Below are 27,764 nucleotides of genomic sequence, written 5' to 3'. Positions count from 1 at the left end.
CACCTTGAGACCTCTGATCACTTTTTGACAGGAGGCAGATAACAAGAAATGTTTTCAGTCTTTTGGAGCCATGGCTGATCACTTCACTGATCAGAGTTCTCAAACAATTCAAGTTTTTTTATGTAGAATGCATGTTATCCATGTAAGTTATATATAACATGTTAATATAGAGGACTTGATAGATAAAGTCTGAGATTGAGGACTATCTCCAAGGAGAGGAATAGAGTCTCCACAGTTGTTGTGAGTCCAGGGACAGGCAAAATTCCTGAACATTTGAGGCCAGAGGTTATTTCCAACAGTCTCTGAGAAGGTTTTAGACTAGAATCATATGTATCTCCTCCCCTAAATATTGATGGAGCGCCATTTTGGTTCAAAACAAAAATGTTTCCTTGGCCACTATTCATTAAGGGATTGGGGACAAAGTTAACTTAAACTTAGCAGTTTTAACTCCTCACCAAAGGCTGGTTACACAAAAGATTATTTCAAATGCTAAATGGGAAGTGAACCCATTTATCTAGGTGAAATAACCAAAAGAAATTGAAAAAGTAATACAGAATTATAATACACTAGAAAGTACACAAGAATAAGTGAGCTCTTTTGATGAAAATGAGAAAAGATCTCAGCTCAACCGAAAGAGAATCTCAAATCTCACCCAAGGGAATATTCCCCAGAGTCTCTAGTGATGTAAGCTGAAAATCAGGGACTTTTTAAATGCTTGGCCTTCTCTATATTTTTTAAGCTTATAGATTCTTTCTTTCCATCCACGTGTCTGGAACCAGTCCCAAAGAGATTCTAAAAGAAGATAACAGCTCTGCTCTCCAGACCTGCACCAACCCTGCCCCACATAGCATTCTCTCTGCCAATCTAGTCATGAAAATTCCCCAGGCTCAGTAGAAAACCTGAGTTTTGTTTCCAGTCTTCTTGTTCTTATATAAATTATTTTCCTATTCTGTTCACTCTACATTATCAGTTCATATTTTCTAGGTATCTTTTCATCAATTCTTTTTTAAGTTTCTCTGTTCTATTTGCATTTCCTTTACTTTATTCAGGAGTATATATATATATATATATATATATATATATATATGTATCATGAATTATAACTTAACCAAATACCATCTGCCACACTTTGTGTGGTATTTATGTGGACTTAAAGGTCAGTAGGTTATTTTCATTTTAGAAAATTTCCCAACCCCATGCAAACCTAAGGGAATTGACTTGAGAGAATATATATATATATGTTTGTGTGTGTTGTGTGTGTGTATGTGTGTTTCTTTAAATCAAGCTACACTTTGAAGAGAATAAAGGGAAAAAATAGCATTGAAGGAGGACCTTAGGAATTTTTCATCCTCATTTTCCATGTTTGTTGTCATTTAAACAGTATAATTAAAGATAACAAGGAATGAGGTGACATTCCATTCCTAAGTTTTGAAAAATTGGCTCTAGATAGCTTGAGATAACATGATGCTGAAATGTAAAGTATGCTCTATTTGGAATTGGACCCAATTTATAAACTCTCCACTTAATGGGCACACCTACTGGAGTATTTTGCCTTAATTGGCTTATCTCCTATTTGAAGGTATTCTTCCACAGAATGGAAGTAACTGAAACAATGGGATGCTGGTTTATTATTAGCTCTCATTTTGAGACTGTTTCTTGAAGTAATGAAGTTTCTTGAATAAAACTACCAAACTCAACTCTTCTCAAAAGGGGTGAATATTAAGAGTTATTTTTTTGAAATCTAGCCCTTTTCATCATCATCCTTTGGAAACCTTCCTTGCCTTCCTCTCCACAATACCCTTGCTGGTAAAAATGTCCATTTGACAAAAAAAAGTTAAATAAATAAACAAATCCCCAAAGTGGATTTATCAAAATAATGCTGCAAGTTATTAACCTATAAAGAAATAAAAGTAGAGATTCTTGTTCTTTTTTTTTTTGTGCCTTAGATCCCACTGTCAGTCTACAGAAGACTATCTACGGACATCTTAATTTTATTATGTTTTAATTTAATTAATGTTTCAATTTCAGTTAAAGTTTAGTGAAGCTAATGATAGATCCAGTAAGTCCTTTAAAATGATGTCTGTGGAGGGCTAAACTACAAAATGTCCTGACAAGCAAACAAAACACTCCTTACTAGTCTATTTACTTCAGCCAATCAATAGGCTGCAACTGCCCTAATGTAACTTTAATACTTTGTCACTGTGCCGTTGCCTAGAAGATAATCTGGTCCTTGGTTTCATTTTCCCCTCAGTGGATTCTCAACTTCAAACCTAGGTCAGAAAAAATTGGATCAGAAAATCAATTTTACATGCATAGAATTGAATTAGGAGGAAAACAAAGACTCTAACTTGAGTGTCGGATTAGTTCATCGACAGTCAATCAACTAGCATTTATTAAATGCCTACTGTGTGCTAGAAAACAGGCTAAGCATTAAGGATATCAAAATGTAAGAATCACACACAAACACACAAAAAAATCTCAAATAAGTAAGCAAACAAAAAAATCCAGTCCCTGATTTCAAAGAATCTCCCAGTCAAATGGAAATAGCATAGAAAACAATTATGTAATCATTCAGTGAAGATTTACTGGAACCTACTGTATGTTACACTCAGTGCTAAGCACTGAAGACACAAAAAAAGGGATGAAAGATAGCTCCCGTTCTCAAGAAATATACAAAAGTCTAATGGGATACACAAACAAGGTATGTACAGGATAAATTAGAGCTTGTTGTGTGTCCTTTGTGCTCAGAGGACCAAAATAACTTCGCTTTGTCACAATATCAGTGTCAATGTACAATGAGTCCAGTTGTGAGTGAGCAGAGCTCTGTAGCCTCTAGCAAAAGTTGGGCACAAATATTACCATTTGGGAGGGAGATGTCCCTCAATTTGCACATCTCACGTTTCCTTTGAGCCAACACAGTTCTGTTTTTCTCAGAGAGCACAGAACCTTCTGTAGAGGTCATTGGAGGTAATTGCAGAGGGAAGGTACTAAGATAAAGATTGTAAAAGGTTTCTTGTACAAGGTCAGGCTTGACTTGGAGGAATCCAGGGTGGGCAAGAGGGAGAGAATTTGAGGCAAAAAGTCAGTCAATAAAAATGTTGAGTTGGGGAGATGGAGTATTGTGTGCAAGGAGGACAGTGTCATTGCATCATAGAGTTACATGGAAGAGAGTAAGGCATAAGAAGACTGGAAAGGTAGGAAGAACCTGAGAAATGAAGACCTTTCAAAGCCAAAGAGGATAATAGATTTGATTTCATGGACAGTGGGAAGATGGTAGGATTCTCTTATCATTCAGATCTATTGGAAGATAAAGATCTGGTTCCTTCTCTAGGCATTCTTGGAATGATTCAGAAAGTGACTTTTCCCAGGTGTCTTGCAGAGCAGAGAGCAACCAATGCTTTAGATTGAATGAGGCATCTGAGGTACACGTCCTACTGCTCTGTTCCTTTGCATCCACTCCTATATTGGATTTCCAATTGATGTCAAAATGTGTTACTGCAAGCCCATGGGATGTGTAAATAGCATACTAGGTTCCTGTTGTGTTTGTTGTGTTCATTTGGGGACTTTTTTTTTAAAGCAAAGTGTGTGGGTTACTAATATAGAGATAAAAGACCAGAGCATGTCTACTTTTATCATGTAGATAAAAAAGAGTCTAATAAGGCAACTATTGCTGTCTCATTCCCAGCCTCTTAGCCTTATTCCTCCCTATTCAGTTCCCTAATGCCACTTCCCCTGTTTTCACCCTGGGTAAGTAATCCAGGAATATTGTCTTCTCTGGGCTCTTGGTGCTACTAAAACAGTTTCATATAGATATCATCTTCAATGTTGGCATACCTAGCAGGTGCCAGTTTCATGATTAAAAATAAATACCCTGCAAAAGCTCTTTCCCCAGTTTGCATGGCTTTGATTGACTGTGACCCACAATCATCAGTCTCATTGTTAGGAAATGTACAGTAAAATAGAAATGACTAAATTCATGGCAGAATAACATTTGGAGAAGATATTCTTTATCTTCTTATGCTATGAGATAAAGAAATGGTTTAGATGCTTGAGAATAACTCCTTACCTTCCATAATCACATGATATTAAGTTTGTATAATACAAGTATAAACTATAATAATGGTCTTATATTAGAATAAAAATTGGGAGTAGCAAAAGGCATCCTTTAGTACTTATATTTTTAAGAAAAGTCTATTTGAACAATAATAATCATTACATTTTTTCCGGAAAAAAATCTATTATTTGCCTCATCAAAAATCTCTGACATGTTGGAAAGCCTACTTTCCAATGGGAATTGTTGTCTGTCCATTTTAAGCAGGCTTATTGCGATGATGTTTATGGGGGATGGGGAGGGAAATAGTTCAAGTTCAACAAAATATTGGTTTTGAGTATTTTTGAATTTCATCTTCCAATTTTCTTCCATTGGACAGATGGTTTCTTATATCCAGAGTATGCTACTGTCTTGCCTATGTCTAGTAAAAGCAAAGACCAGGTGCCACCTCCTACACAGCCTTTTCTGATTCCCTTATCTTACCCTCTTGAAATGATTGTATCCTTCATATTTATTAATCTGTATGTATGTATATATATATATATATATATATTACATCCCCCTTTAAAATTTATGCGCATTGAAGACAGAGATTATTTTGATCTTGTCCTTTAGCTCCTAAATTCAGATTTTTCCTTGGACATAGTAGGTACTTAATAGTAGGTTAAGTTGAATAGACTTCAGATAAATTAATTTAGAAATATTATATATTTGGGTATAAAACATTTTTGACCAAGAAACCTTTAGAAAGCAGTCATGCAAGAGATCAAAAAAAATCTGTAAAAATGTTTCTACGATGAGCAAAGAAGGCATTATGTGACACTCTGAATACACGAGGACAAAATAAGGCATCGTTCTTGTTGTCAGAGTGCTTGCAATCTGAGAGTGAATGTTCTGAGCTTCTTTTAGTTCATAAATTAAAAATAAAATAGAATTTTTAAATGCCATGCTAATAATAAGAAAAGAATTGCTTCTACAAACACCCAATGTGATGAACAAAAGAATTTCTTAAAAGTATAAAAGAATTTCATCTCCTACACTCATTTGCAATTCTCCCTAAACAAAAATTCTTTGGAAAATAATTAGTATTAATTGAGGAATACCAGGGGTTTAAAACAAGTAAACAAACATTAATTCAGTTCCTATTCTGTTTTAGAAGTTGGTGGTACAAATATAAAAATAAAACAATCCCTGCTCTCAGGGAACTTGTATCCCATATGGGAAAGAAAAGGTTTGCATTTTTTAAAAAAATATAAAATATTTGTTGATATTATTTCAATTCTGTTCAAATTTCCATTACCTGATGTGGGGTTTTCTTGACAAGGACATTGGAGTAGTTTGCCGTTTCCTTCTCTAACTCATTTTAGAGAAGATAACTGAGGCAAATAAGGTTAAGTGACTTGGTCAGGGTTGAACAGCTAACAAGTGTCTTAGGCTAATTTTGAACTCACAAAGTTGAAACCGCCTGATTCCAAAGCCAGTCCTCTATCCACAGTGCCACCTAGTTGCCTTTACACAAAATATATCTGGGGCAAAGAGAAGGTAGTTTCAGGAAATGGAAGAGACCCTCACAGATGAGTGGAGAAGGAAAAATAATCTCTTATAGAAGATGGCACTGGATTCAGGATTGAAAAGATCTTGTCTTTTAATCGATATACATGCTTCCATCATCCTAGACCTATAGCAATACCCTGAAAAAGATGATATTTAAGTACGATATGCAACCTACAAGACGCACCTGGCCATGATACTTCCCAGCACTGAATTTAGGAATTTCTTGGGGAATGCTATTGATATATAGGTATACAAATGGAAAGGGGCTAAGTCTGAAAGCTGGCATCTAAAACAAATGCGAAAAGTTCAAGGTTTTGTTATTGTACCATATAAGTCAACTTTATTTGAGAAGCATGGGTTCATCATGCACTCCACATGAGGTACCATGCTAGGATTAACCCATACAAAGATAGAAGCTAAAAAGTCCCTCCTCTCAAAGAGTTTAAATTTTACTTACCATTTGATTCTTCATTTTTTTCCACCTAAAGACTCACCTTATCTCCATCACACTCTTACTGAGTGACCAACATGCCTCACCTGTGACTCACTTCACCATTTTGAGTACTGGTGAGTTCTTGCAGCCTGTAGCTCTTCTGTTACAATAGTTTCCATACAATTCAACAGAAATCTATTTAGGAAGTATCTGTTACATGCAGGGTTCTGGGAAGAAAGGGAAAAAGCAGTGTCTGCCCTTAGGAAACATAGTCTAACCCTTAGCTTCTAAGATTGGTGCTTCTCCTAATTCTGTATCTGTCTCCATCAATGGCATCCCCATGATCTGGTTTATTTACACAGCCCAACCAACTATCCTTTTCCATATCATTTTTCCCTTCAGATCTACTTAGGATTATAAAATCATAGATTTAGAGCTGAAAGGGATTATAGAGGTCATCAAATCCAACCTCTCTCATTTTCCAGTTTAGGAAACAGATATCCAGAGATTTGCTCAGAATCTCATAGCTAGGAAGTATCTGAGACAGGATGAGAACTCTGCTATGCCTGTCTCCAAGTTTAGGACTCTTTCTCCTAGGTTGACTTTCATAACTGAGCATTTTCTGTTCCTCAGTGCTGGAAGGAATCCTAGATCTCATTCTGTAATTTTCACAGGAATGTGTAGTACTGAACCATTGAAAAGATTTTATTGCCATTCTATTGATAATGATAGAGGAAGAGTTTGGCAAGAGACTGAGATAAAGTGATGCCACCATGTAGTTATTTGCTCAATCCAAACACAGATCTAGTCCTACGACCACCATGGTTTCCATCCTTCCACCCATTGTCAGAGTTCATGTGACCTAAATGAGAAAGCTTGAAATGAGCAAGGAAAAGATCATGAAAGATTAGGTATATAGATATTAAGGATTAAGCATACTTTCATAGAAATTCAACAGTTTTTCTTCCTTATGTAATAGCCCACAAACATTTATTAAGCACTTTTATACTTTGCTAGAGACTGTGCTAAGCACTAGGGTTGGAAATATGAAAAAGAAAGTCAGTTCTTGCCTTCAAGGACTTTACAGTTGAAATGGGGAAGCAGTATATAAAAGGAAGGTGAAAACTTGGAGAAGAAAAAGATACAAGGTACAAGTTCTCTCCTTTCTCTCTCTCTCTCTCTCTCTCTCCCCTCTTTCTATATAGAAGTATGTACACATATACATAATGGATGTAAATATGTTTAATATGTTGAAATAGGTAGTATCCTTATATGAATATTTCTAATAGCTAAAATTCTATAATTTCACCAAGACTGCCATTCCCATTCATTAATGATACAGAATATGACCTTAGAGGTCAAAACCTCTCCTTAACATAATAGGTTTGATTCTAAAATTGCTATCCATCAACCTGCAACAATCTGATGATAAGTTTATGAACTTATCTAGACTGGTCCAGAGACAAAAGATGGACAAACCAGTAAAGGGCCAACACTAGTAATTACTGAGGTCTGACATTATTACTCTATATGCTAACATTGTTATAGCATGATATCATGGAAACGTGAAAAACCAAAGAAAACATGAAAGACTGGAAAGCTATAAATCTGGGCCTTGGCAGATGAGAGGATGATGACATTCCTTGAATTTTTCTAGTAGGCAAATTCTTGTAGGTTTAGTAGAGAGCCTGGCACTTATAGCAGGCATTTAATAAATTATTGTTGATCTGCCAGTGATAGATGACTTGCCAAAATTTAGCGTATTAGAAAATCCTTTAGTCTTTACAACCTGGCAATGTATATTCAAGGGATCCTAAAAGATGGTGCAGTTTTAAGCTTAAAACATATTTAGATATAATCATGATAATATTGTAGAAGAATAAACTTAATCCTCACAAAAGATATACAAATTATCCATGGTTATATGACTAATAAATGTTGGAGGTGGAATTTGAAGTCATATATCTCATAAGTATGTTTTTATTTTTTTAATTTGTTATTGAGAAGTAACAGCCCTTATTGGAAAGTGTTTATCATCAGCAACAACCTAAACATGAAAATAATCTGATTTTATAGCATAAGAATAAAGAGAACTATGATTTCATTTGTGTAAAAAACTTCCCAGAAAGTAAAAATCTCTTCACCAATACAGATAGGTACCTCTAAAATGTAATCTTATACTTAGTCTTAAGTGACTGACCTAGGATCACAGAGCCAATTTGTGTCAGAGGTCAGATTTGATCCCAATTCTTACTGTCCTCAATGTCAGCCCTCTATTCACTAAACTGCTCCTATAAAAATATTTGTGAATAAGTGCAGAAATGCATTGAGTCATTTACAGAAAAGATTCTATAGAGACTCATGGATGCTTTTGAAATTGCCTAGGAAGTCAGTACCATAAAAAGAAAAAAAGAAAAAATTAGTTTTATTTTCATAATTGTTTCAGGAGTTAGCGATAACTCAGATGGATAACTTGATTATGGTTCAGACAATATAAAGTATATGATAATTTTCAGCAGGATAAATGAGCCACAGTCAGTGGATATTAATTGTTGCAAAAAATAGTCTGTTTTACTCCCTGTAAAAAATAAAGCTGATTAAAACTATGTAGCAAGCAATTAATTTTGTGGAATAAAAATTTAAAGCTAGCTAACCAAAAAATGAAAGATTTGAGTATTAATTAGATGGATTTATATGACTAAATTGGATAAGAAATGCTGCAAGCATAGCAATACTGACTGAATTTATATTATAAAGTTGATAGTCATTTTGATTTTTGAAGACTTTGTCCTTTATGATAAATAAAAACTTATTGAATTGAATAACCATCTAAAAAAGAAAAGTCCAAAAAATCTATAATCAATCAACTCATCAATAGGAATTTATTAAGAAGCTACTCTATGTCAGTCATTGGAGACCATTGTGAGATTCACATACTGTTACTAGGGCTTTAGAAAGGCAACATGGATTAGCACCAAGACAATCTTTGGAGTCTAGAGTTTTTAAGTGGGCATCCCTCCTCCCTTCATTGGTTAACTAATTGTGGATGACTTTTCTTCTCATAATCTTCATTTGTTGGCAAAATTTCATTTCATTATAGAATAAAGGTGGCAATTATACAAGAACTGTGAGGTCTCACAAGTCCCCAAACAACTCTATTACGAAAAACAAACTAAGACAATGAAAAATGGAATCACTAATCTAAGGTTAACACTGGGATTTTAGGTCATAGATGAGTTGCTGAGAAGCACTGGCAGAGGGAATTCCCTTCACTGAGAAACAGCACTACCAGACCAAATGAATGCAACTTATGTCTATGTCTGGGGTCAATTTTTTTAAATGTTCTGTAAGCTATTGAAGCATGATAGACATGTTTTAGTTGTCGTAAAGACTAGGGTTCAAATATCACCTCTGACATTAGCTGGAAGAGTGATTTCATCTCTCTGGGATCATTTCTTCTTCTGTAAAATGAGAGCATTCATACCTATAGGGCCAGCTTCAGAGTGGTTATATGACTCAAATAAGATAATGTTTATAAAATGCATTGCCAACTTCAGATGTCTATTTTGTTTTTATTTCTCTATTTGAAAATCTCTGTATTCTAGGATTATGCCAGTTGGTTTTAGTTATTTCTTTCTATTGAGCATGGACTTTGATTTTTGAGCATTTCTAAAAAGAAAATAGCCAAATCTCACTGAAAAATTTTGAACATAAAAGAAAACTGGGAATACCTTCTTTCATTATTTTATTGTTTCAAAGATCTGTGATTAATCAGTGTGGTGATTCATCCCTCAATGAAGAGAAAACTCCTTTTATGAGATAGTTTAATGAGTGGCTGAGGTCAAGAAAGACAAGACTCATCTTCTGGTGGCCAATCCTTTGGCAATGAGCCTTTGTATTCATTTAGACTTATATTTAGATTTCAAGAATTTGAATCTTCTATTCAAATAGAATGCTTCTATCTGAAACATTTATGAACCAATAGAGCCTACTTGAGCTTACATTCAGTGAACAAAGTATTTAACAAACTGAAATCAGTTTCTTATTTCATTGATGCTCCCAAGTAAGATTTTTATGTTGGTATGATCATATGAAGATGGGTTTTCTTATCTGTCTTCTAATTTTTAGTATCATAGACTACATGATTATTACATGTGCCCAGAGGCATGGAGCAGGGCTATTACCCAAGAACCTCTATTAGTGTTTGGTAAATGTACAGGGGAAAGTATAGAGGAGGGAGCATTCTTGAAAAAGAGAAGGCCCTGAAAAAAGAATGGTAAATTTGGGGCAGTCAGGTTGGCAGTGGATAGAGCACTGGTCCTGGAGTCATGATGATCAGAGTTCAAATGTGACCTCAGACACTTAACAATTACCTAGCTGTATGATCTTCAGCTAGTCCCTTAACCCTACTGCCTTGCAAAAACTAAAAAAAAAATGGTAAATTACCATTCAAGAGCATTTATTAGACATCAAATCTGGTGATACCAGGATAAATATGACCTAAGTTATGCTCACATTTGCAGAGGTGGGTGGAAGGGGAAACGGAGCACACACTAATAACTACATTCAAAGAAGAGGAAATTAGAACAAAGAAGAGAATTGAGCAACACAACATTTGAAAAGACAAAGATCACTTTCATCTGGATGAGGCAGAGGAAACGATGACCATGAAAGAGGTGACATCAAAATTGGACCTAAGAGAAATGAAGGTTATAGCAACAGATAAGGACAAGAATGGAGATGAGCAGGGTGGATACATCATCATTGTAGGGATGCAGAACAGCAGTAGTGAAAGTATGATGGTCAGAGAAGATGGGATGTTAGTACAGAACAGAGAATAATCCAGTTGGACTGGACAATCATAAATGTACAAGGGAAAAATATGTAACTGCCCCCAAAATGATGAATCCATTTTTAATGGAAGACCTTGATTGAGAAGATCAAGAGTTGTTCTTGTTTATTGTTTGTAAATTCAATTCATCATTAAAAAAATGTTAAACTATGAGAGGCATCAAGAGGAAAAAATAGGGCATTGCACCCAGAACCAGAAAGAATTGCCTCTGATTCTTAGCTGCTATGTAACCACAGCTTTGGGTAGCTCTTTGCTCTGCTACACAGTAGGTGTTATTATTAGCTGCATTTCATAAATGAGTAACACAGGCTGAAAGTGGTTTTAATTTACCCAGGATCACACAAGTTAGTGATTGTCTACAGCAACATTTGAACTCGGGTCTTCCTAATTCAGATCCAATTATATCTACTGTATATATGGGTCATCTTAAGCCATCTATCTTCCTAGGTTCTATTGTACTGACATTTTAAGGCAGCTAGGTCATTTAGTAGTAGATACCAGTTAGAAAGACTTGAGTTCAAATGTGACCATAGCCACTCCTTAGCTATTTGAATTTGAGTAAGCCATTTAACTCCTTCTTGCTCCAGTTTCTTCATCTGTAAAATTGGGATAATAATAGAACCTACCTCCCAGGGTTGTTATATGACCTAAATGAGATGATCTTTATAAAGCATTATATAAATACTTACTATTATTATCATTGTCATTATTAGTAAATGCAGCAATAATAGCACTAAAAATACAAAGGCAAAAATGAAGCTTTTCCTACCCTAAAAGAGCCCATATTCTACTGGATGGAAGAATGCAATAGAAATGAATTAAATATAACTCAAATCAGAACTAATGGTGACAAAAGAAAAATCAAACAAAATATTCTAGGAATATTTCAGTTTATCATTTATTTGTTAACCAATGAATTTGTTAGACAATGGAAAGGCATAGAAGGTTTTCAATTAAAGGAATCATACAGTTCTAATGGTGTAAATGGTCTTCCCACAATGGTGTGGAGGACATATTGAAAAGGGAATATACTGAATAAAGATAGACCAGTTGGAAGACCACTACAGTTGTCTATTGTGAAAAACTGAGGAGATGAATCTTACTGATTGGTTGGAATGGAAAGGAAGAGCAATAATAAGAGAAATTTTTATAGACAAAAATATGATAGGAATATATTACATGTAGTACAGGAGAGGGAGAAAGCAAAGAATTCTTCTAATTAACTGGGAAGTTGATAGAGATAGAGATAGAGATAGAGATAGAGATAGAGATAGAGATAGAGATAGAGATAGAGATAGATATATATGCTTAATAGCAGTGCTTAAGTCAGGTACTACACTAAGTTATTTTCAGCTATTATCTCATTTGACCTCCACAATAACCCTTGGAAGCAAGGTTTTATTATTATCATTTTACAGATAACAAAATTGAAGCAAAAAAAGTTTAAACAACTTGCCAGTGTTAACATAGCCTATGAGCATTTGAGTCTGGATTTGAAGTCAGATTTTCCTGACGCTAGACCTGGAACACAATCTACTGTGTCACCTAGATGCTGACTGTTGAGACATGTTGAATATGGATTGGATTGCTGAACAAATTGAATTATTCACCAAATAATAAAAACAATTTGGGGAAGAGTTTTGCAGTGAAGACACCTCTGCATAGAGGTGCCTAATAAGAATAATTGTTATACTTAATAATTATAATAGGTAACATTATATGCCACCTAATGTGCTAAATGCTTTACAATCATTCTCTCATGAAGTCATGTAAGTGGATGACATAAAGAAAAAATGGAAATGAGAATTTCTGAAAGACTTATTTTGTATCAGGCTCCATGGTAGGTTCTGGGGATACAATGGCAAAAATGAAATGGTCCTTCCTTTCAAGGAGTTTATTGTCTCTCCATGGAAAGAGAAACTATAGTGACAGAAGAAATAGAATATCTTATGAAGTCACATTATAGAAGATGGGGCAATAGCAAGAAGACAGGGAATGATCATGGAGAAAGACAGGTAGTCAAGGGTATCCATCAAGCATCCAGGTGGAAAGGGGTCATTAGCATTAAATGCCAAAGAGAGATCAAGGAGGATGAGAAAAGAAGGAACGGCCTTTAGATTTATCGAGAGAGTGGTCATTAGTGATTTCAGAGAGCTATTTTTATACAGTAGTAGAGGGAAAGGAGAGTGGAAGGCCTTGAGAAGTGAGTTGTAAGAAAATGGATATAACAAAAATAGAATGCTCTTTGTAGGCGTTTGGCCGTGACCCGGGAGGGGAAAGGAGAAGATGCTTCAAAGGGTAGCAGAATCGTGGGGGAAGGGTTGGTTGGTTGTTCTTTTTGGACAGGGCAGACCTAAGCATTTTTTAAAGGACAAAGAATAAGCCTGTAGAAAGGGGGAGAATGAAGTTGTTGAAAGGGAATGAGAAACTTCAAATCTTAGAATGGGCTTTAGAGGTCATCTCCATCTTTAGAAGTCATCTGTTTTATGTGTGTTTGTGTCTGTATATATATATATATATATATATATATATATATATACACACACATATATATGTATATATACATATAAATATATAAACTTTTTTATCTTGTTCCCGTCATTAGAATATAAGCTTTTTAAGGGTAAAAATGAACTCTATTTACCTTTGTTTGTATCCCTAGCTCTTGGCAGAGTGAGTTCAATAGAATTAATAGTGAATACATGTTTTTAGTTAACAACCCAGGATTGTTAACTAAAAATGAAGCTTTTCCTACCCTGAAAGAGCCCATATTCCACTGGATGGAAGAATACAATAGAAATGAATAAATATAACAGTTCCTTTCTATAGTTTGTCTGCTTGTGTATCTTCAGGGATTGAGAATTCCTCATATTTTAAGGTCCTTTCTATCTCTTAACATAATCTTATTGTGAGTAAACATCTATCTCCTCAATATTTTTTCCTGTTACTCCTTGATTTATCCTACGGAATAATAAAATAATAAGAACACAGAAAACGAAAGTCTTTCCACAAACCACCTCTTCAAAGATGTGAAAACTCCAATTTGCAGTGCAACAAGACTGATCAGGTTTTTTTGTCTGAAGGCATAGACCAAGATCCATTCTTAAAATTGAGGAAGGATAGAGGTTCATGATTGGAAGATAGAATAAAGGAGTATGTTCTTAGCAAATCAGTCTCAAAGTAGCATTTTTTCCCCCTTCCTGATTCTTTCCTTTTTGGGAAGAATGATAGATCACCTGTTGATGCCATCCAGCAGCTAAGAAAATGTAATTTTATTTTCAATTAGGAATGATGAATAGTGCAGAAGATTCCTTTCAGGAAGGAAAATAAACCATTACCAAGCTTCATTTTTAAAAATCCCATATTATTATCATCATCATTGTTATTTTGTTCCACACCTCTGATTTCATTGGTGTGGACACTTCATCTCTGACTGCAGACCAAGAACTCATCTGTAACTTTCAATAGTTTCCTGTAACACTAGGCTTGCTCATGTCATTTGAGCCAATATGAATCAAAGATGGTATTTGAACTCAGTTTTGTGGCAAGGGTTTTCTTCCCCTTCACAATAGCTGTTTAGATAAGACTTGTTGAATTTAATTCAATTGAAACTATACGGAATTTAAACATATATTAAAATTGCTTACTTTGCATAACATTTAAAGATTTATAAAGCATTTTATAAATATGATCACACTTTATCCTCATAGTAATCCTGGGAGGTAGGTGTTATTATTCCCTTTATTCAGATAAGAAAACTGAGACGAAGGGTAAATGGCTCGCCCAGGATCAAAGAGCTATGAAATATCTAAATCTGGATTTGAACTCAGGTCTTTCTAACTCTAGATCCAACACTCTATCCACTGAGTCAAGTACAACAGAAGTTACTGCTTGATAAAATATGAAAGAAAAGAAGTCTGATATATTCTTTAAGAGAGTAACATCTACTTTTTTGAAAAGCAATGGGATTAAGTGACTTGCCCAAAGTTACACAGCTAAGTAAGTAATGTGTCTGAGGCCAGATTTAAACTCAGGTCCTCCTGACTCCAGGACTGGAGTAGCTGCCCCTATTATGTCCTTTTTGAAAAAATAATATTAATATTTTATTTGTTTTCCAGTTACATATAATGGTGGTTTCTACCAATCATTTTTTGGCAAGGTTTTGAATTTTACAGTTTTTTTCTCCTCTCCCCCCAAAGATAAGGCAATCTGATATAATCTTAACATTTTTTCCATAATATGCATAGATCAAAGTTGAATGTGTTGAGAGAAGAAACAGATCCAAAAGGAAGAAAGAAAACATGAGAGATGACAAAATTGTTTAATACGTACAAAAACTTTTAAAAATTGAAGATATTAAGCTTTGGTCTTTGACCTCCAGAGTTTCTTCTCTGGATACAGAGCCCCTAAAATTGTCCCTGATCATCTCACTGTTGGAATGAGTTAGTCCATCAAGGTTGATCATGACTTCATCACTATGTCCTTTTGATGAGAATGTATGGCATTATGTGATTTGCCGGAATGTTATTTTGTGGACCCCTTTTTGTAGGCACATATGGTAACTTGAAGGTGTAAAATGACTAGTGTAACTTAGTTTTCCTATTTGATCATTTTTAGACCCAGAAGTTTGTGAGCAAGGGTTGAAAGAGGCATTTTTAACTTAATAGTGAAATGAACTTCTGAAAGAAAATGTCCAAAATAAAACATCATCTCAGGAAATAGTGAGTGATTCGTCACTGAAAGTCTTTGGGAGGCAAGGCTAAATGACCCTGGGGTCTCATCAGCTTTAGAGGGGCTCACATTCATCTAGCTCTAGACTAGATTCCCTCAGAGTACCCTTCCTGCCTCTGCATTCTCTGACTTTCCAGAAATTCAGTTGCTGCCATTTTATATAAGCCCAATAGTTTGCAGAGAGCTTTTACTGATTATTGTCATTAAAATTTTAGTTCAGAACATATGACTGAAGCCGGTTTCCTACATTTAGAAATTTTCCATCAGGTATCGCTAACTACCTTTTAACCACTTAGGGGCCACATGTGGCCAAATTGCTGATTTCCAAGCAGAGGATCAAATTTCTCGGGATGAATTTTGATCCCAAGAGAAGCAGCAGTGCCCTCAGATCACTGATATTATTTTAAGGACAGAGTAGTGCAGGCCGTGGGGCTATGGGAGGTGAGGCGGGTGTAGCAGCTGCTAGGCCAGAAGTCCAGGGAATGCAAATAAAGCCTCCAGTGCAGCTCACTGTACCAGGAGCTAGAAATGACTTAGAGCTTTCCCCAGGAAAGGGAAAAGGACAAAGAAGGAGCAAAAGAGCAAAGAAAAGGAACATACAAAGTATAATTTTTCTCTAAAGGTTACATACATATATACATACATATATGTGTACATATATATATGTGTGTGTGTGTGTGTATACATCTACAAGCCAAATAATCAAACATAGTGATATCATTTTTTTCTTCCATAACAAAGGACAAGAACCAATCAACCAACCAATCATATAACTTATTACATATTATAGAACCATATGTTTGTATGTATAATTCTAAATATTGTTTCCCCTAATACAAGGTAAAGTCCTTGACATTGTTTTTCCCCCTTTCTTTGCGACCCTGATCTTATACAATATCAAGTACATAGGCAGATAATATGACTTTAAAGCATCCCTAGTTCTTAGAAATCCATTTTCCATTAGGAACTAACCATGAGAGCCTCCCCCACCCCCAGTTCCACAATGAGGAGAAGAATGTCATTTCAACCCCATTCTCTGTGGCTATAGAAGACTTTAAGATCCAACTCTGAACCCCATCTAATTGGGTTTGTGATGTTGCTCTTTGAGTTTGGCGAGAGTACAGAGAGCAACATCACAAACATTCAGTTTACCCCTAGATCTCAAATTGCCCTTTACCCATCTGAGATTGATATTTCAGAGTCAGACATTTATTTCTCTGGTAATCCAAATTCCCTGAGTTTCTTATAAGCAGGATGCCTATAATTATCATGATTCATTTTCCTGGCATCCTCATGAGCCACTACAATAAAAAGATATATTTTTTCATATCTATAAAATATCTATAACTTTCAAATTTGTTTACTCCTGGGTTCCCTGCTACTTAAATTACAATTATCCATTGTAGAGCTATTAATCTTTCCTGTCTAATCCAACCTGAGTGCTGTGGAGCAGAAAGGAATGCACAGTACACAAATGAGAGGCTGGCAAATGCTACCAAATTATGGAAAGGATTTGAATCATGTTAGAAGTGGAAAGTCCAAACAAAAGCTGAACTGAGGGGGAAAGGTCAGTCCATTTTGTCTCTTCTGCTTTAACTGCAGAAATCCCCAGGTTTAAAGAAGGGAAAGGATAAATAACTGAATTTTTCTGATCTTTTTGTTGCTAGCAAAATGAATATCCAGGTTGATGTAATATCACAGGAAATGTATATATCCTTTTGCATTAAACTGGAAAAGTTCATTCCCTAACAGGAGAGTAGCACTATCTTCTGTGCTGGGTTGGGAGAAAGGAGTATTGGCAGCCATTCAATGAGTATGATATATAGATATAGAGATAGAGATAGAGATAGAGATGATAGAGATAGAGATAGAGATGATAGAGATGGAGATGATAGATAGAGATGATAGAGATAGAGATATACATATATATGTATATATGTATATATGTATATGTAATCATGTATGTACATATAGAAACATGTGTATATCATATATATGATAGACATGCATATATTACATGCCTGTGGAAAGATGTGTGGATATAGGTGATATAGATTCAATTACATATATGTAGCTGTGTGAAATATGTGTGCATGCATGTGTGCAGTTCATATAAGCAAATACTCATGTGTATGGATATATCAAAAATTTATACATATATGCTTGAAATATGATATTTGCCATGTGGCTTTGTCATTGTTGTTTAGATCATTAGAAATATAGCTTTCTCTTTTGTCATCTTCTTATCCTTCCTTTTCTAAGTTGTGATTTCTTCCTCCACAAACAATGTCTATATATGAAGGAGAACAAAGATAAATTAAATGATCGTTTCTTTCCACTGTATTTTCAATACCAGAAACAAGAGTTCATTCATGCCGTGGATTTCTCTTCTATTTGCATTTTGTTTAGCTTTTGCCAGGAGGGGAGGATGGAGGAAGCCAGCAGTGAAAGTATTATGTGTTTATTTTTTAATCTCAATCATTTTCTGCCCACCTTTTCTCATCTGATATGGGAACCTCTGATGAGTAATTATAGTTAAATTGGTATTCTCACTATGATACTGAGGCATACTACATTACAGAGTGTTTGGGAATGGAGAATGAAGCATCACTAAGTAACTTCTTAGCACCGTAAAAACACCATAAACCTTCAGATATGGAAGAGAGCTGATTAACATCTAGCCCAAGCCATACCTCAGTGTGAATCCACTCTGTGACTTTCCCCAGCCAAATCCTTATCTTCTAAGATGACTCAATTCATCTTAATCTTCCTCTTTGCCACTTCTTCCCCATCACTCCTACCTTCGAAGCCAAACAGGGCAAGCCTATGGCCCTTCCCAGGTGACAGTTCTTGAAATACTTAAATGCAATTATGGCATTCTATAAAAAGCTATAGCTTATATTCTCTAGACTGGACACCCCCATTTCCTTCCTCAAATCATCATCTCCAGCCTTTTCACCAACCTCTTAGTGTTCTTCTGGATTAGCATATCCATATCTTTCCTAAAATTCAGTGCCCAATACTGATCACAATGGGCCTGAAGTGGTTTGATTGCTATCAAGTATAATGGAACGATTGTGTTTGGAAATTCTGGTTTTGGTTGTCCCTCTGCTTCTCAGATTTGCTTTTTTGCCCCTAAAAGATTTCATGTTGTTTTATAAACATTTCATTTATACCTAACTATAGAGTTCTGGTCTGCTTCTATTTCATATCCTTAGTTAGTCAGTCAATAAATATCTATTAAGAGTCTACTATACGTTAGGTACAGTCAAAAGCACTGGAGATAGAAAGAAATGTGTGTGTGTGTGTGTGTGTGTGAGAGAGAGAGAGAGAGAGAGAGAGAGAGAGAGAGAGAGAGAGAGAGACATACAAAGATAGAGACAAAGAATTGAGATAGCAAAAGAGAAAAGTGAAAGAGAGAGGGGGAAGAAGTGAAGGAAAATGAAAAATAGATTGAAAATAAGAGGGGGAAGATATTAGAATCTAGGAACAAGAAAAGCTTAATATAGAGGATGGAATTTTAGTCGGGACCTGAAGAAGCTAAGGAAGCCAGGAAACAGGTATGAAGAAAAGTGTTCTGTGCATGGGAGAGAGACAGTGAAGATGCCCAGTCAGAAGATGGAGTTTCTTGTTCAAAGGAGAGCAAGTATCATGGATTGAAGAGTAAATTTAGGGGTGGGCAGGGACCTGTAAGATGGCGAGATAGGAGGACACCAAGTGATAAAGTATTTTGAATACCAAATAGTATTTGGGAAAAGTGAAGGGAAAGAGAACTTTTGATTTCTGTCTGAGAAATAGGTAAAGAAAAATAATAGCAAGTCTCGAGGCAGACTTTTTAAGTCTGAGATTCTAGTCTTTCACAAACAATCCCTGTCAAATGACAGACAAAGTAGGTTAGATGACTAATGCAGTCAGAAAATTTTCATTGGTTTTCAACACTATGTGTTTTAGTAAAAACCAATTGAGTTCAGTGATTGGAAGGGAGGAAGGAATGAAGGATCTTTTAATGTAAAAGATTAAATCTATAGACTGGAAAACTAAGTTATACTATAATTTATGTTATGAATGTCTCTCTAGGCCACCACTCAATGGATGGATAATCTCATGCATTTGTTCTTATTTATGTCTACTCTCATTCTGATGACTGCTCTTAGGGTGTCCTCAAAACAATTTATCAATTTCCAATGCTTCCTTGGAAAATGGTTAGCCCTTGCTGATGCCAATCCATCAATAAGCATTTATTAGGCATCTTCCATATTCCAGAGACTCTGTGAGGTGTTTCAGATAAAAACACAAAGGAAACAGTCCTTGACCTCAATTGTTATTAGAGATATGAACACAAATTCTCCTATTCCTTGTCCACAGTTACTTTTAAAAAATATTTAGCAAATAATGAAGGTATGAAGAATGGCGATACAGTTGAGTATGGTAGTTTGGAAGAGCTAGGAGTATCATAGTAAATGAGAAAATTTATAGTAGTAATGTATTCATCTTTTTGAAGGTTGCATTTTGTGATGGAAAATACATCCCTCTTCTTCTGTCCCCTCTCCCCCAGTCTAAGGTACCTCCTTCCAGTTTCAGGCCTGGGGGATAAGGGGATAAACAGGTCGATTTCATTGATTTAATCATTAAAATTTATAATGGCTGTACCAAGTACCATTGTCATGGGATCATGCTTAAGTTGAAAACCGAACCTGAAAATAGTGCATTATAAAGCACCCTTAAATAATTTAAAAACTGGAAAATTATATAAAGTATTTTGAATGTAGTGATCTTCAGTACATGGATTATTTTTCTTCATACTGAAGCAACTATAAGTTTACCTCTAGTTAGACAGTATGTGAAAGGACTACCAAAAGCAGTGGGCAATCAATCAATCAACAAAGATTAATTAAGTTCTTATGAGGTACTTTGTTAGTTACCAGGGATACAAATTGCAGGGGAGGGGAATAGCCATCAAAAAGTTATATTTCATGAAACAAGCAAATATTCATGTTTTTAGTGATAGCCAGGATTTGAGCTGGCTTTTAAGAAATAAAGAAAATACCTTGACCCCAAACTTCAGTGGTATTCTTGGAAAGGCCAAGGACACTAATAAGTCATTCCCTTCTCTCTCCTTCACTAATAATTATCTCAACACTAGAAATAATAATTGGGGACAGTTAAGTGATGCAGTGGACAGAGACCAGTCCTGGAGTCAGGAGGACTTGAGTTCAAATCCAGCCTCAGACATTTAATACTTACTTAGCTGTGTGATCCTGGGCAAGTCACTTAATCCACTGCTTTTCAAAAAAAATAATAATTAACTTTCCTAGTTCTGGGTAAACCATATTATGGTGAATGCTTTGTAGTTTTCTGGAAATACTAAGCTGTAAAAAGAGTCCCATAACTATTATAGTCTGCCAAGGAAATTAAACAAAAATAAAGGACACTCAGAAACAGAGAAATTTGGATGTGGAGGCAACCCTAATAGCCTTCAAATCTAACTGATAATCCCCCTACCCCAATAGTGGTCATCCAGCCTTCATTTGTGAATTTTTATGAACAGAGAATTCCTTCTCCCAAGGAAAGAGTTTAATAAATTGACTGGAAATCTGAAACTGACTGAACCTGGAAAAAAGTAGGAGATTCATCCACAGGTATTATCATGTCTAATGAAAGGGAAAGAACAAGCTGCTGACCCAACAATGCTTGGGAGATCCACTTGGAACAATGGCAGGGAAGAGCAGTTTTAGATGAAGTGGGAAGTCAAGGCTATTGGTCAGTGATGTTGAAAACACTTGGGGAAATTATCATATCATATATATATATATATGTAAATGGGTTTCAGCCTACTATTTACTGATTTTTGGAACTTAATGTATACAAAAGGATAATCTTGAAGGAAGCTGAGAAAGGTTAAGGATAGTATTTAGATGCTTATTTCCTATGTATAATTGATTCCTTAAAAGGTTAAATACCTTTAGCATATGTAAGAATCTCTATGAATCCATTGTGAGTTTGGCATCATTTGGGTTTCCTTTGTTTTACCTCATTCTAAAGTAAATGTCATTTTTCTTCTCCAAGGAATAGAGCCCCAGTGTTCAGGTAGGCATGTGTTTCCAAGCAGATATCAGTACAAAAGGAGGCCCCTCTGTTTCCAAAATAAGGGGCTATTCAGACAATAGTCCCTGAACTTTATCAGAGGCTACCTGCAATGAAATTCCCTCTGTAAATAAAGCTCTTATGGAGCAAAGACAATTGGTAGATTGAAATGGCAGTAGGAAGCTCTTCTATTTGCCTTTTCATGAAACACCAATAGTATGGTAGAAATAAAACTGCTGAAAGAAGAGGGCTTGGGTTTGAATCTCACATCTGATGCTTTCTGTCCATAGAAATTCTTCCAAGTCAATTAATGTCTCTGGGTCTTAATTTTCTCCTTTGAAAATTAGAAGGTTAAACTAGATGACTTCTGAAGTCCCTTTTATCATTGGAGTATGATCTTACGTCATTTCATCTCTCTGGAACTCAGTTTAACTTTTTTTCCGAAACAATTTCCTAAATGTCCTCAGTTTTATTTTTCTGTTCTGGAGCTATATTTTTAAGTCATTTAATATCTTTGGGACTCAATTTCCTCTTTTGTAAAATGGAAATGTTGAACTAGATGACCTCTGGGGGCCCTTCTTTATTAGATTTTTGATCCAAGAATAACTCAGAGTTCAAAAAAGTATATTTGTTAATGGAAGAAACACTAGGAAAAAATGCCCATGTCTTTATATCTTGTGTAAAAATATGTATATGTGTATTAATGCAAATAATGTATCTGAGTATTTGCATGTGAATATGTGTATGTTTGTCTATACATACTTTATGTAGGTCTCGACACATCTACAACTGCATTTACATGTATGGAGGCATGTATATGCATACCAATACATATGTGTTCACCTATATTGTGTACAGATGCACATATATGTTCATATATATGCATATTACTGTGTATATATGGATATAAATATGGATGGATGGATATAGATATCAATATATATATATATATATATCTTGTATTGAGACATTAAGGAAATTTGTTTTGCTTGACTATATGTATTTGTTATATTTTTTCTTTTTTCCAATAAGGTGAAGGAAAAAAAATTTATATTTTTGTATTCAAATAATGTGATACAAAACAAATTCAAAATATATGCACATTCAAGGGAGGTCATTATATTCTTAGTTTTAATAAACTGCTTCAGTTTATAAGAGATTTCTCATAAGGTTAGAATCATATATAAACATTTGTAATATAAAGACAAAAGAGATAAATAAAATATTTTAAAAAGAAAGTGAATGAATTTCATAAATTCTTAGAATTTTAGCTCAGCCTTTTAATTATATACATATTCTTGGAATGATTTGGGTAGAGAAAAGCCTGAAGCATTGGGACACATTCAATGGTCTCACAGCTCAGTTGCTTCAGGATCTTGGACTGAATATTTGGATTAATTGTGCTATTTTTATAATGAGTACCTCTAATAACAGCTGCTACATTGAAATTTAAAAAGAACACTGTGGTTTGCTTATAAAGAATAATATTTAGGAGAAGGGAGGGACAGAATATAGAACTCCAAATCTGAAAAAAAGGAAGAATGTTCAATTTATTTTACTCATAATTGGGGGAAAATAAAATATTAAATGAGATGAAAAAGAATAATATAAGGAAACAGAAAAGATTTGTTGACCTGTTCTATGAGTACAAATCCAGTTCAGAGCTGGGCAGAGATGTTTCAATCATTCATCAATGGAGACTGAAATAACTTGGCTTTCTGAATCACCAGGAGGGTATTTTGTGTTAGAATGACAGCTGCAGTCAGATGAAGGTAGGTCTGAATTTCCAAGGTAGCAATTTCCCTGTGGTGAAAATTCAATATATAGTGGTTGGAGAAGCAAAGTAGTTCCAAGTTTTTATTTTAGAGTTGTAGATGTTAGAATCATACTAGCTGCCTTCTCGGCCTTTAGACGTGGTCAGTCACCAAGAAAATGATTAAAGGAGGACAGGATTTTAAGAGTTAAAAAGCATCTTAAGTGCCCTTTAATATATAACAGATATCTAAAACAAAAAACCCTGGGCCAGCAGGCATCAGTCTTTACTGAAAGACTGCAAGTTCGGAATACCACTCTGTCCCAAGGCAGATCATCCAATTTAAGAACAACTATAATTATTAGAAAGATTTCACCTCAATTAGTTCTTAATGGGTCTATTTCTACAAATAAATTTCTATAATTTGCTACTAAAAATTTCTATAAATTAATTGCAACTAGTTCTACCTTCTGAGAGCAAACAGAACATGATTAATCCTGCTTCAGAGAGGATAGTTTTGGCCTTGGAGTTAACTGTGTTCAAATCCAGCTTTGGGACTTAAGGCTGGTTATTTTACTTCCCTGTGCCTCAGTTTCCTCACCTGAACTTTGAAGGAGGAAGATTAGACAGTCTCTGGAGTATGCCTTCACCCAGCTCTAAATATGTAATGCTGTGATCCTATTTTAGAGTTTCCTGGAAGACAACCCTCATGTTCCCTCTGAATTTTTTCTTTTCGAAACTAAACACCCCTAAATCTTTTAGCTGACATTTATATGCCATTGTTGGTATGTGATTTCATAAGTCTCCATACAACCACAAGTGCTCTTATGTATGAGTTGGTGGCTCCCTGTGTTTCAGTACTACCAATGTAATCTTCTCTACTCTCCCTTGCCCCAATGAAAGAATCTCTTTTACAATAGATGACAAATAGTCATCATTTTTCTACTTGCACATATCTAGGGATGGGGACCTCATTACTTTATTAAACCATCCATCACATTTTCTTCAGTTTTAATTGTTAGTAAATGATTCCTTCTATCAATTTGAAATTAGATCTTTAGTCTTTAATTCCTCTTTTTTGGTCAAAGTTCTACCTTCTGATGCAGCAATAGCCAATTACTATTCCATGGAGTAAATCTTCAAATATCATGTCCTCTCTGAATTTTCTTCTTTAGGCTAAATGTCCAACATCTTTCAAGCATTACTTATGTGATAGGACTGAAATATATCACCTCCTCTTGATGCTATGTGATCATTGAAGAGGAGAGAAAGACTGATGCTACTCTCTTTCCTCTGGAAATCACATTTCTTTTAATACATTTGTAATTTGCTTCAATTTTTGAGTGACTATAGCCACATACTCAGAGTGTACCCAATTAAAACTTCTAATCTTATCCCTATGAACTGCTATTAAGTTGGGTCTCTCCCATACTACTATATTTGTATAAGTGATTTCCTAGAGCATACTGTTGAACCTAAATGCAGGATTTTACCTTTATCCCTCAAAATCTGCATCTCATTAATTCCTGCTGTCCAAATTCACGTAGGAGTTTTTTAAATGTGGCAGTTTCTTTATTGATTTCATGTTGAGGCCTTTGAAATCTCCACCAGGGTGACCAAACTTTCTGTTCTCTTCCTCTCCTTTTTCTACCTCCCATTCCATCTCTCCCCCTCCTCTTTAATCTCCTCCCTCCCTCCAGGTTCCCCTTTTCACTCACTGAATGACCTTGATTCATGTTACCTGCAACCGAAGCCATATCCCAATGAAATATAATGCGTAGAGTAGATGTTTAATACATTTGTTAGACTGGATATTCTCTCTGTTCCAACCTACATTTCCAGTTCAGTTTAAATACCTTCTCCTAAACAAGTTTTTCTTGTCTCTTCCTCCTCCTCTGAGTTGACCTCATAGTTATTGGGGGGGGGTTCCTTCCTTATTTGGGCTAATACATGTACATGTTGTCTCCTAATACGTAAGAACATTGAGGAAAAAGACTTTATTTTTTATTTGTACTTTCCTATCCTGATACCTAGCAAAGTGTCTGACACTTAGCAATTTTTCAGTGATTCTTCAATTGGGTTGAATGTTCCTTTGTTCATTCAGCTGGTCTTCCCCTGCACCTGGTCATTCCCAACCCTCAGCTTTTGTTATTCTTGTTCCTGGCATGACCTTCCCAACTTTTCAATGTCTACATGAATTTTATGTTTCTTTCCCATCCTGGCCATCTCCTGACCAGTACCTTTCTCCCTGTCTCCCTACCCCTTCCCAACTTCTCTTCCCACATCGAGTGGAATCTCTTTGAGGGAAAGGGCTGCCTGGCTTGTTGATATTTGCATCCTTAATGTTTAGCACAGTGACTGGCACATACTATTTAATACAAAATCAGATTATTCCATTCCTTTGGAGTGCAATGAAAAACAGGATAGGTCAAGATTTCTCCAAAGTGCCTGAAGGGTCAGAACTGTCTCAGCAGGACAGTGATATCCAAGGTCTGTGATATCCAAGTCAAGGTCACTCCCAACCTGCTACTGGTGAAGGTGACAGCAATTTAAATGAAACAAGTATATGCACATGTACACACACACACACACACACACACACACACACACACACACATACACACATACAATATATTTCATCCTCTAGGTGAAGCAGTGAAATCTTGCACCTAAATCCTTACACTGTATTTTCCCATAATCTTCTCCCCCTACCTAATCTCTAGGCACTTTTCAAAGCTCACTTTCAATACTATCTCCTCTATGAAGTCTTCATCTCCTAGAATATCCAATGATTTCTCCTTTCTCTAAACTATAGTTTTGTTTTGTTCTTTTATTTTTCCTATCCTTCCTGCCTTCCTTCTTTCTTTTTTCTCTTCCTACCTTACTTCCATCCTCCCTCCCTTTCTCTTTCCTTCTTCCTCCCTCCCCTCCTTCCTTCCTTCCTTTTTCTTTCTTCTTATTTTTTCCTTTTTTTCTTTTTCTTTATTTCTTCCTTGCTTCCTTCCTTCCTTTCTCTTTCTTTCTTCCTCCCTCCTTCTCTCCATGCCCTCTTTCCTCCCTCCCACCACTCCTTCCTTCCTTCTTTCCTTCCTTTCTCTCTCCATACCTTTCTTCCTTCCTTTTTTCTTTATTTGTCTTCTTTCTTTCCTTCATCCCTCCTTTCCTTCCTTCTTCCTTTCTTCCTTCCTTTCTCCTTCTGTCCTTCCTTCCTTCTCTCTGTCTTTCTGTCTCTGTCTTTATGTCTGTCTGTCTTTGTCTCTCTGTCCCTGTCTCTGTCACTGTCCATCTCTGTAAGGTGGTCTCTGTCTGTCTCTCTCTCTCTCTCTGTCTCTGTCCCTGTCTCTGCTGTCTCTCTCTGTCTCCATCTCTGTCTGTTTCTGTCTTTCTGTCTGTCTCTCTCTCTCTCTCTCTCTCTCTCTCTCCATACTTTTTTCTTAATTATACATTATTACTATTTCTCTCTATTTGCATATCTTATTCTTTTTTTCTTCAATGATCTTGTAATCTCCTTAAAGGCAGGAACTGTATCTTCTATGTATATCACCAGTAGTACCTGACACAGGACCAAAGATGGTAAAAGATGCATAGGATCTGAAGGAGAGCCAAAGCGTAAATAGAGTGCCTTTTGGTAGATAAAGCGGACTTGAAGTTAGGAGCTATCAGTTCAAATTCTGTCTCTGACATCTCAACTTGATTCAACAAAGATGAACCGAATGAGTACTATGTGTCAGATGGGCAGGTGGATAAAGCACCAGTCCTACAGTTCAGCATACTTGAGTTTAAATCTGCATCATTTAGTTACTAGAAGTGTGACCCTGGGCAAGTCACTTTAATCCTATTTGTCTCAGTTTTGTAAAATGAGTAGAAGGAAATGGCAAGTGTCTTTGTCAAGAAAACTTCACATGGGATCACAAAGAGTAAGACATGATTGAAATGATTCAACCACAACAACAAATGTGTCAAACACTACACTAGACTGGGGATACAAAGACAAAAATGAAATGTTTCCACCTATAAGTTCACATTTTACTTGGAAAGCTCAAAATGTTCTCCTTCTTCACTACCAACTCCTAGATTTTTGCCTTCCTTCAAGCCTAGCATAAACCCCACCTTCTACAGGAGGCTTTCCCCAGTGCTTATTCTTTCTTCTTCTTCCCCAGATCCTTCTCTTCAGAAGTACCTTTTTTTTGGTTTTTGCAAGGCAATGGGATTAAGTGACTTGCTCAAGGTCATACAGTTAGGTAATTATTAAGTGTCTGAGGTCAAATTTGAACTCAGGTTCTCTTGACTTCAGGGCCAGAGCTTT

General features: G+C 35.6%; 1 protein-coding gene across 1 annotated transcript in view; it reads left to right on the top strand.

The window, feature by feature from the left end:
* Positions 1-27,764, top strand: part of KCNH8 (potassium voltage-gated channel subfamily H member 8) — a 421,014-nt gene that overhangs the window by 74,307 nt on the left and 318,943 nt on the right. The gene's annotated exons all lie outside the window — the stretch shown is intronic.

The sequence above is a fragment of the Macrotis lagotis genome, chromosome 7, assembly GCF_037893015.1.
Source record: "Macrotis lagotis isolate mMagLag1 chromosome 7, bilby.v1.9.chrom.fasta, whole genome shotgun sequence".
In the NCBI taxonomy this organism is placed as follows: domain Eukaryota; kingdom Metazoa; phylum Chordata; class Mammalia; order Peramelemorphia; family Peramelidae; genus Macrotis; species Macrotis lagotis.
The sequence above is the reverse complement of the archived record's forward strand: the minus strand, read 5'-3'. Positions and strand labels throughout refer to the sequence as shown.